This window comes from Muntiacus reevesi, chromosome 9 (genome assembly GCF_963930625.1).
Source record: "Muntiacus reevesi chromosome 9, mMunRee1.1, whole genome shotgun sequence".
Classification (NCBI taxonomy): Eukaryota; Metazoa; Chordata; class Mammalia; order Artiodactyla; family Cervidae; genus Muntiacus; species Muntiacus reevesi.
Window position 1 is genome coordinate 2,526,628 of NC_089257.1, and position 9,840 is coordinate 2,536,467.

A 9,840-nucleotide genomic window follows, 5' to 3' on the forward strand; every position below is an offset into this window, starting at 1 on the left:
CAGGAATGAAAGTAGGACTCAAGGACTGGCAAATAATATTCCCAAAACCAACTCCATCTAAGTTAATAATTGGTCACGTTTATCTGTACAACCCAGGGAAATTACTAAAGTCCATGCAGTACCCTTGAGTAAATAGTCTCTGGGTATTTTCTCCTAAGTGATTATACTACACTCATAATTGGACAAATTGTTCCTTCTCAATCTTCTCTTAAGTTTCCATATTTTCTCACTTTATCTTTCTCTTGTCTCTCTCCCTCTTCTCTCTCTCATCCCCTCATTCAATCTTTAAATGAGTTTTTGATTGTGACTTATGCTTTGTTAGTGCTATAATATGATCATATTTTATATTTATAACATTTTTATTACTTTATATTTTTATCAATACAATCCTTTGTCTGCTATGTTAGTTCTAAGAGCATTAATAATACTAATAATAACAGCAGTACTATGAGGAAGAGCAGATTTCTATACTACTATGGCTTAATTTACTCCACTCATCTAATTTAAATGGGGAAAATGTTATTATTCTGATTGGATGAGAAAAGTGACTCTCAGAAAAGTTATTTAATTTGAACAGCGTACTTAAAAGGACAATTAAGATTATGGATTTTAGACAATTTAGACAATTCTGCATGGATTCTCACATCATTTGAGAGCTGGAAATAAATGAAAGAAAAATAAGTGGTTATCATTCAGCAACACACAATATGAAAAGGAAACCAAGAAATCTTGGAAATAAAATACATATTAATAAAATATGCAGAGATTAAAGAACATAATTTTAAAAAATGGATCAAAGAATAAATCTCAAGAGAAATTTTAAGATATTTTGGGCTAAATGAAAATGATAACACAACTTATCAGAATTTGTGGGATACAGAGGAAGTAGTATTTAGAGAGAAATTTACTGCATTGAGTATGTATGTACTGGGGAACAAAACAAAGATTTAAAATGCGTAATATAAGCTTCCACCTTAGGAAGCAAGAAGAACAAATTAAATCCAAAGTAATAAGACAAAAATAAATAATAAGAGCAGAAATCTGGTGGCTCAGATGGTAAAGAATCTGCCTGCAATGCAAGAGACCCAGCTTCAATCCCTGGGTCAGGAGGATCCCCTGGAGAAGGAAATGGCAACACACTCCAGTATTCTTGGCCGGAGAATCCCATGGACAGAGGAGCCTGGTGGGCTACAGTCTGTGGGGCCATGAAGAGTCAGACATGACCGAGTGACTAACACTTTCAGAGCAGAAATCAATGAAAGTGAAAACAGGAAATCAATAAGAGAAAATCAATGAAACTAAAAGCTATTTCTTAGAAAAGGTTGATAAAATCAATAAGCATCAAACCAGACTTACTAAAATACAAAGAAAGAAGACAAATTATTCATGTCAGAAATGAAAGCTGGGATATCATTTCAGATTCTATAGGCATTAGAATGATAATAAAAGAATAGTAGGAAGAACTCTGTGCATACAGATTTAGTTACCTAGATGAAACTGATTAATTCCTTGAAAGCCACAGTTTGCCAAAATCACACAAGAAGACATAGACAATCTCAATAGGCCTATATCTATTAAAGAAGCTGAACTAGCAATTAACAATTTTCCAGAACAGAAATTTTCAGGCCAGTTTATTGAATTCTATCAAACATTTAAAAAAAAAATTATACCAATCCTTTGCAATCTTTTCCAGAGGGTAGAAGCAGAGAGAATGTTTCTTAACTCACTCTGTGAATCCAACAGTACCCTAATGACAAAATCAAACAAAGGTATTACAACCAACAAAGACCAATATCTTTAATGAATATAGATGTAAAAATCCTCAAAAGATATTAACAGATCAAAGTCAATGGGTAAAAAGAATTATACATCATAGCCACCTGGGATTTATCACAGGTATGCAAAACTGTCTATCATTTGAAAACCAATTAATGCAATCCATCAAATAAAGAAGCTTAAAATGCATTATCATATCAATAGATAAATAAAAAGCTTTTGACAAAATCCAATATTCACTCATGATGAAAAAGTCTCAGTAAATAAGAGCAGAATACTTTGACCACCTGATGGGAAGAGCCGACTCATTGGAGAAGACCTTGATGCTGGGAAAGATTGAAGGCAGGAGGAGAAGGGAGTGACAGAGGATGAGATGGTTGGATGGCATCATCGACTTAATAGACTTGAATTTGAGCAAACTCCAGGAGATAGTGAAGAACAGGGAAGCCTGGTGTACTGCAGTCCATGCACAAAAAGTCAGACATGAAAGAGCAACTTAATAACAACAAAATAAAAAAGTTTAGCTAGCTCAACTTGATAAAGACTACCTACAAAATGTCTATAGCTAACATTGTACCTAATGGTGAGAAAATAGATTTCTCAGTAAGATCAGGAATGTCCTTTTATATCATTTCTTTTAGCACTGTACTGGAAGTCCTAGCTAGTGTAATATGATAAGAAAGTGATATAAAAGGGAGATAGACTGGGGAAGGAAGAAATAGAAACTGTCTTTGTTCACAGATAATGTGATCATTTATGTAGAAAATCAGAAAGAATAGACAAAAAACTCTTGGGACTAATAAATGATTAGCAAGGCTATAAGATGCAAGGTTGAGATGTAAAATTTTATCACTTTTCTATGTACTGGCAGTGAGCAAGTGGAATTTGAAATTTAAAAGGCAAGATTTTTTATATTAGCACCCCAAAAATGAAATACAGTGATCCTTCACATCAGCAGTGCCGGAAGCCAACACACGAGACCCCGCCCTTGGAAAGGCAATAGGGGAGAAAAACCCTACGGGCAAGGCGAATCAGGTTATCAGGGGTTTTGAAAAGGTCAGCTCACGAGACCCTCCCCTAACAAGGACGAATCAGGTTTTCAGGGGTTTTTCGAAAAGGCCAGCTCATGAGATCCCACCCATGACAAGGTCATGAGGAGAAAGCCTGACAGGCAAGGCAGGTCAGGTTTTCAGGGATTTCGGAAAGCTGCCCCCGGCTCTCACCTTAAAGATGATATCTGTCTTTCTGATGCCTGCCTCAATGGACTACTCCCTAATTTCTCTGACACAGGCGAAGGCCTTCCCTGATCTCTTCCCAAATAAGAATCAATTTAGAATTTTAATCAATAAGTTTCCCAGGTGGTGGTATTTTATGAGATTATTTAGGGTGAAAAGAGTGTTTTAACTCAAACTCCTTTGCTGGTAGTTTGTTAGCCAAATGCATTTATGCCCTTGGTACTAATACGCATGATTGCTTATAATATCCTAATCATAAAATAGCATAAAGAACCTGATTATATAAAAGCCCTAATAGATATAGAGCCCTTTTAAGGGGTAAAGGAGTCCTATTAGAAAACAAAAGAAAAATTATTCTATAGGTGGTTATTGGGTTGTGATTTGCTTGCTGTGTTTTTGCTTGCTGTATTTTTGCCTTTAATGTGCTAAGGTTGTGTTATAAAAACCATTGTTAATATAGTTAAAGATCTAGAGAAATAAGAACTTAGCCCTAGTGTGGTAACAATGAGATGGTTGTTAATTGTCAGCCAGGAGTGCTAGGCAGAAGCTGCCTCACTGAAGCCACAGAGCCTGTATGGGGTAAACTTCTTAGATAAACGCAACTGACAACTTTTGCAGAAAGATTAATTTTTGTATTAACAAGAATATAATTCTACTCTGTACTACTTCCCTATGACCCTGTTACCTTTCAGTTAAGGTCACCAGAGAAACAGAAAATAGGTTTACAATCACCTGACCTGCAAAAGTGTTGATAGGCCCCAAGGCCAGAAGATAATGTACAAGACCCTCATAAACAAAGAAGTATGCAGAAAACACCCTGGTTTCGTGAAGGACAAGCTGACGTAATGTTAAACTATCTTCCCCTTAGAAATGTACTAACTTAGGGTATAAAAGCTATGGTAAAAAATAAAGCATTGCCAGACTCTGCCAGACTCTCTGCACCCCCGTCTGGTCATTCTCTCTCTCTCTCTCTCTCTCTCTCTCTCTCTCCCTCGCAGACTTGGCCCTATCAAGGCTAGTCTCACGTCTCTCTCTCTCGCCGACGCCGTTCATCCTGAGGGTACCCCCTGGATCCTGCCGAGGCTGGACCCCGGCACAGCAGGGCATTGGTTCTAAGGATCATCCAGATACCAAAATATACATACACTCAAGACCCTTATATAAAACGGTGTAGCGTTTGCATATGTACATTCTTTCATTTACTTTAAATCATGTTTAGATTATTTAAAATACCTAATACAATGCAAATGCAATGTAAATAGTTGCTGTCATCTGACAAATTCATTTTGCTTTTTGGAAACTTTTAGAATTTCCTTTGAAATATTTTCAATCCAGTGCACCTTCTGAACAGGGACAGTGAGTGCCTAGAGGAGAACCATCAGAGAACCTCCAGGAGGGTGATTTGGAGGAGAGAAGAAATCCCTCTGACTACATATCTAACTTGCGGATTGACTTATCAGAATTAAGGCACAATATATTCTCTCTCTGACACGCATCATATTTGTCTGCCCTTGGTAAACTTGGGAAAACACAGATATTATTTATCAACTTCTTAACATTTCCAGTAGCCTAACATTTAGTTGTAGCACATAAAAGAATAGAAAGGACAAAAACATAATAAAAATGTGACAGATAAAAACAAATTAATTTTTAGAAATATATTGCAAGTATCAAAAATCAAAAGAAATGTAATTTTTGTACTCTTGATCTTAATTTTTTAAATGGGAGAAGAAAAGATATCAAGATTGCAAATACATGCATGTGCTATTGAACATATCAAATTATGTCCCTGGACACAGTTTAATTGCTTCTTCTTTATATCAAGTGGGATGAGGAGAAGGGATTGCACCCAGCTGGGCCCTCACAGCTGCCCTGTTCTCCTAAGAGACGCGTGCCTGTACAATTTTCTTCTTTTTCTCATTCATTAGTCTCTGAAATCCCATCTTGACTCCACTTGACGTTGTCTTAAAAGGACCAGACTATACGCAGATCCCATTTGGTCATCATTTGTTGAAATGCATGTTTATACTTTTAGCATATACCAGCTTCTTTCCAAACTGAATATTTGCAGTGAGTCTGAAACCACAGGCAAGGAAAACACTGTAAGATAAAAGTTAAATTTATTCATGTTGAAAAAGTTAAACCCGTCTTAAGATATTACTTTCATCTGTTACAGAAGAAAAATTGCAAAGTGTGTGGGAGAGAGAATTTTATTATCTCTGTATCACAAATAAAATTAAGATCCACAGAAGGCAAATCCTTTTCTGAGTACCCAGAAAAATCCACAGTAGGTGTAATACTTAAATCCAGGCTTCTAGCTCAGGGGTAATGATCTTTTCTTTGTCTCTTCAGCTTCAAGGAACTTGGAACTTTTTGACCATTACATAAAAAAGAATTTCCCCTGTATTATTTATACGTTCTTCTAAGGCTGAATTTCTGATTTCAGATCCACATTTCAGTATTGTCTTTTCCTTCTTTTCAACAGCAAGGTAAGGATCTATATTCAATATACACTTCTAATGAAAAATGCAACTGATGCAGAAGCAGTGAAAAGCCTGCATGTTCTCTGAGTCTTTCACCTCCTACCTGGTTGTTTGAGCACTTTTTCTGAAACACTGGCATAAGTGTAGAATTCAAATGCATAACATTTAACCAGCAGAGAGTAAATGAATATTTATGCAATTCCGTGCTGCTTTCCTTGTGCTGTGTTTAATCGCTGTCATGTCTGGCTCTTTGTGACCCTGTGAGCTGTAGCCTACCAAGTACCTCTGTCCATGGGGATTCTCCAGACAAGAACGCTAGAAGAGGCTGCCATCCCTCCTCCAGGCTGCTTTCCTTAAGTGGAGCGACCTGTGAGGGGCTTCCCCAGTGGCTCTGCCATAAAGAAGCCGCCTGCTATACGGGAGACTCAGGAGATGTGGGTTCCATCCCTGAGTAGGGAAGATCCCCTGGAGGAAGTAATGGGAGCCCACTCCAGTATACTTGCCTGGAAAATCCCATAGACAGAGGAGCCTGATGGGCTACAGTCCATAGGTTCACAGAGAGTCAGACACAACAGCAGCTACTGAGCAAGCCCTCATGCAAAGCCCTACAATAGATGATAGGCTGAAAGAGTGGGTTGCAAATTCCTTTTGTTTATCATATGTTAACTTGTCATGGAAGGGACAGATAGCCAAACAGGGTGCAATGCCACTTCTTTAAAAACCAGAAAGTTTTTGGTACATCACGAAAGGACCAAGATCCTTACTGCATTTTCACTATCATTTCTCCACAATCTCACCCTTTCACTATTTGCTTATCTAGAAAAATCTGGCAATGCAGTGATTAAATGTACAGGCATTGGGATCAATTAGACTTGAGTTTGTATGTTGGATAGCTCATACTATTTGTCAAATTTTAAAAAGTCACATTTTAACTGTAAATTAGATTGTGTGTGTGTGAGTCTGTGTGCATGCAGTCTGTATCTTCCTGCTAATATCTATTCATTTATCTATCCTCTATTATCAGTACCATCTGTTATCTATATATCTATCTCTCCATCTATGAAACAAATTACAAATAAGTAGTAAATTTAAGCTGTTAACTAATTCAGGAGATCCGTTAGTCATCATACAATACAGTGATTTACATGTGTGTGTTGATATGTAGATCTACATCTATATCTATACATCTTATTTTACTGTGTGAGTAAGGTATTGACAAACACAAATAATTTAAGGAGCAGACATGTAAAATAATATGTTTCAGGGCTGAGAGGAAGATGATAGAGAGTGGTGGTTACCAAGAATGGGTTCCTTTCTCAAATCTTTTGAAATACAAAGATCTGTGCTTGCTCACAGATATGCAGGTTAGTCCCACCCTCCAAACTTTGACTTTTCACCCCTCCACACCTCAGTATCTATTTTCCAACTAACTGTTGTCAGGAATGACAGCAAGATCGAGTCTAAGATAGGAGAGCACTTTCAACACAAGCTAAACTGTAGATCTCAAGAAAGACATTAACAAAAAGAGGATTTGAAGATGCCTGAGTTCTCACCCAAAATGATTGACCCAGCCAAGAGGACAGACTGAGAAATACAGGATGAAGCAAAGTATCCGAGTGGACAGTATGTAGGAAAAGGCATATTAAAGATTAGGGTTATTGGACTTCAAAGCCTACCCATCTGTGTCTGTCGCCTGAATTTCCTAAACCAACATAGAGACCCACTGATCTATGCCAATCCATAATATTATAGCTAGCACTCATCAGAATTGTGTTTCAGACCCACATGCTGCTGTTTTCATGCATCATTTCTTTTCACTTTTACAATACTCCTTTAAGGTAGGTCTCAACACCACCTTCATTTTCTGACAGATAAAATGAGATGCAGGGGATAAGTTAGGACCAGTGTCTCCTAGTAGTAAATGGTAGGTCTGCTGGGTCTTACACATGTTTTCTCAGAGTAAAGCTTCCCTACCCAATGCTGTACCTTATCTTCAGATCTGGCTTTGTTTGTTGCATATACCTCTAATCCTGCATTTAGCCCACATCTAAATGAGCTTATCTACTGTGCATTTATTTGTGTGTAAATCAACCATACTACTCCATGCGTTAAATTCAGGGCAATAAAGATAACTAAATGTAAACTGAATGAAGTGAAAATCAATTCAAAATTTTTAATGACATTTAGGTTGAGAATCACTCAGGGTCTAAAGCTTGGCTTTATTCATTAATAGCATAACATCTATGTAACCTTGAGCAAATTATTCCGTCTCTTTGTTGTCAACTTGCCATATACACCAATGAGAAAAATAACTAATCAATCATGGAACTGATAAGAGAATTAAAAGAATATGTACATATAAAGCATCCAATAAGTGAGCACTACAGAAGTGTAAACTATTAGAAGACGCAAAAGATCTGATTTAGGAGACGGATTCACTGTCGGCATATGAACTTAGAAAACTTTAGTTCTAGCTGCAACACAGTTTACTCATATACAAAAACAAGAACTTGAGAAGGTGACCCATAAAGACCCTTCCTCTTCATAAGTCTACTACTGTGTAGATAAGATATCACCAAACTAAGCTGCCATGCCTATGTTACAAAAGTGGTAAATGCTGATGAAAAACTGATTGTGCTAATAAAATAATACTTGTGCATTTCAACTTCTGTGCAACTGCTTTTGTTCATGCGTCTGCTCCTTTACTTCTCTTTGCTACAGAGCATTTTATGCCTCTCAAGTCACATTCATGGAAAATAATACGGAGGGAGCTGATCTCATCCTGCTCGGACTCACAGATGACCCACAGCTGCAGGTTCCTCTGTTCGTGATCTTCACCTTCATTTACCTCCTCACTCTGATTGGGAACCTGGGGATGACCACGCTGATCCTGCTGGACTCTCGTCTCCACATCCCTATGTACTTTTTCCTCTGTAACCTGTCTCTGGTGGACTTGTTACTCCTCCACCATCACTCCCAAGGTGATGACTGGGCTCCTTATAGGAGATAAGATCATCTCCTACCATGCATGTGCGGCTCAGATGTTCTTTTTCGTAGCCTTTGCCACTGTGGAAAGTTACCTCTTGGCCTCAATGGCTTATGACCGCTACGCAGCAGTGTGCAAGCCCCTGCATTACACCGCCACCATGACCACAAGTGTGTGTGCACGCCTGGCCATAGGCTCGTACATCTTTGGTATTCTGACTGCTGCTGTCGACGTTGCGGACACATTCTGCCTCTCTTTCTGTATGTCCAATGTCGTCCATCACTTTTTCTGTGATGTTCCAGCAGTCATGTCCCTGACTTGTTCAGATAAAGACATTAATGAGCTGATTCTTTTTCTTATTTCGAGCTTTAATATCTTTTCCGCACTTCTTGTTATTTTGATTTCCTACTTGCTCATATTTACCACCATTTTGAAGATGCAATCAGCTGAAGGGTACCAAAAGGCTTTATCTACCTGTGCTTCCCACCTGGGTGCAGTGTCCATATTTTATGGGACCGTCACCTTCATGTACGTGCAGCCCAGCTCCAGCCACTCCATGGACACAGACAAAATCGCGTCTGTGTTCTATACGATGCTCATCCCCATGCTGAACCCTATGGTCTACAGCCTAAGGAACAGAGAAGTCAAGAATGCATTCAAGAAGGTTGTCGAGAAAGCAAAATATTCTCTAGGTTTAATCTTTTAATGGTGTGACATCCACAGAAGTTATTTCATCTCCCTTAGACCTAGTCTATGTCGTAACTCAATGTTCACAGCCATGTAGGGACTCAAACATAAAATTTTGTCAAATATTGTTTATTTTGTTAGTTTAGGAATAGGTCCAAGCTTTCAAAATTCAAAAATATTATAATTATTTTGAATAAAATATTTTAATGAAGTAAATGTGGTTTTTGACACGTTTTAATAAGATCAAATAATATCATCATCTTAGAAGTTAATGTTTGAGTTGTTACTGAGGGTTTTCGTGAGAGAAAGCATGTTCACGTGACAATTTCCAAAAGATAAACAGTCATGTTAGACTAAAAGTGAAGAGAATATTAAGACCTTTTCTTACATTAACTTTATGACTACCATCTCTCTACATTATGTTAAAAATAGTGCAGTGATATTATTATGGCTATCTTCTTTTATCTTCCTTTCCTTTTTTCAGAAATGCTTTGAAGTGGCTGATTTCACCATAATACTTAACTCGAGCTATTAGCTTGTTTTATCACTCTCCTACCCACTCACCCCCTTTAGTCACACTGATTTCTTGCTATTCCTGGACAGTGCTAAGCATACCCCTGCCTCAGAAGCTTTGTATTTGCCCTTTTCTCTGCCTGGAATACTTCTCAAGTGA

The 9,840-nt window shown here is 37.8% G+C and overlaps 1 pseudogene; it reads left to right on the forward strand.

Moving 5' to 3' along the window:
- The first annotated feature begins 8,240 nt into the window (after positions 1–8,240).
- On the forward strand, positions 8,241–9,186 carry LOC136174708 (olfactory receptor 5B3-like; annotated as a pseudogene).
- The last annotated feature ends 654 nt before the right edge of the window (positions 9,187–9,840 follow it).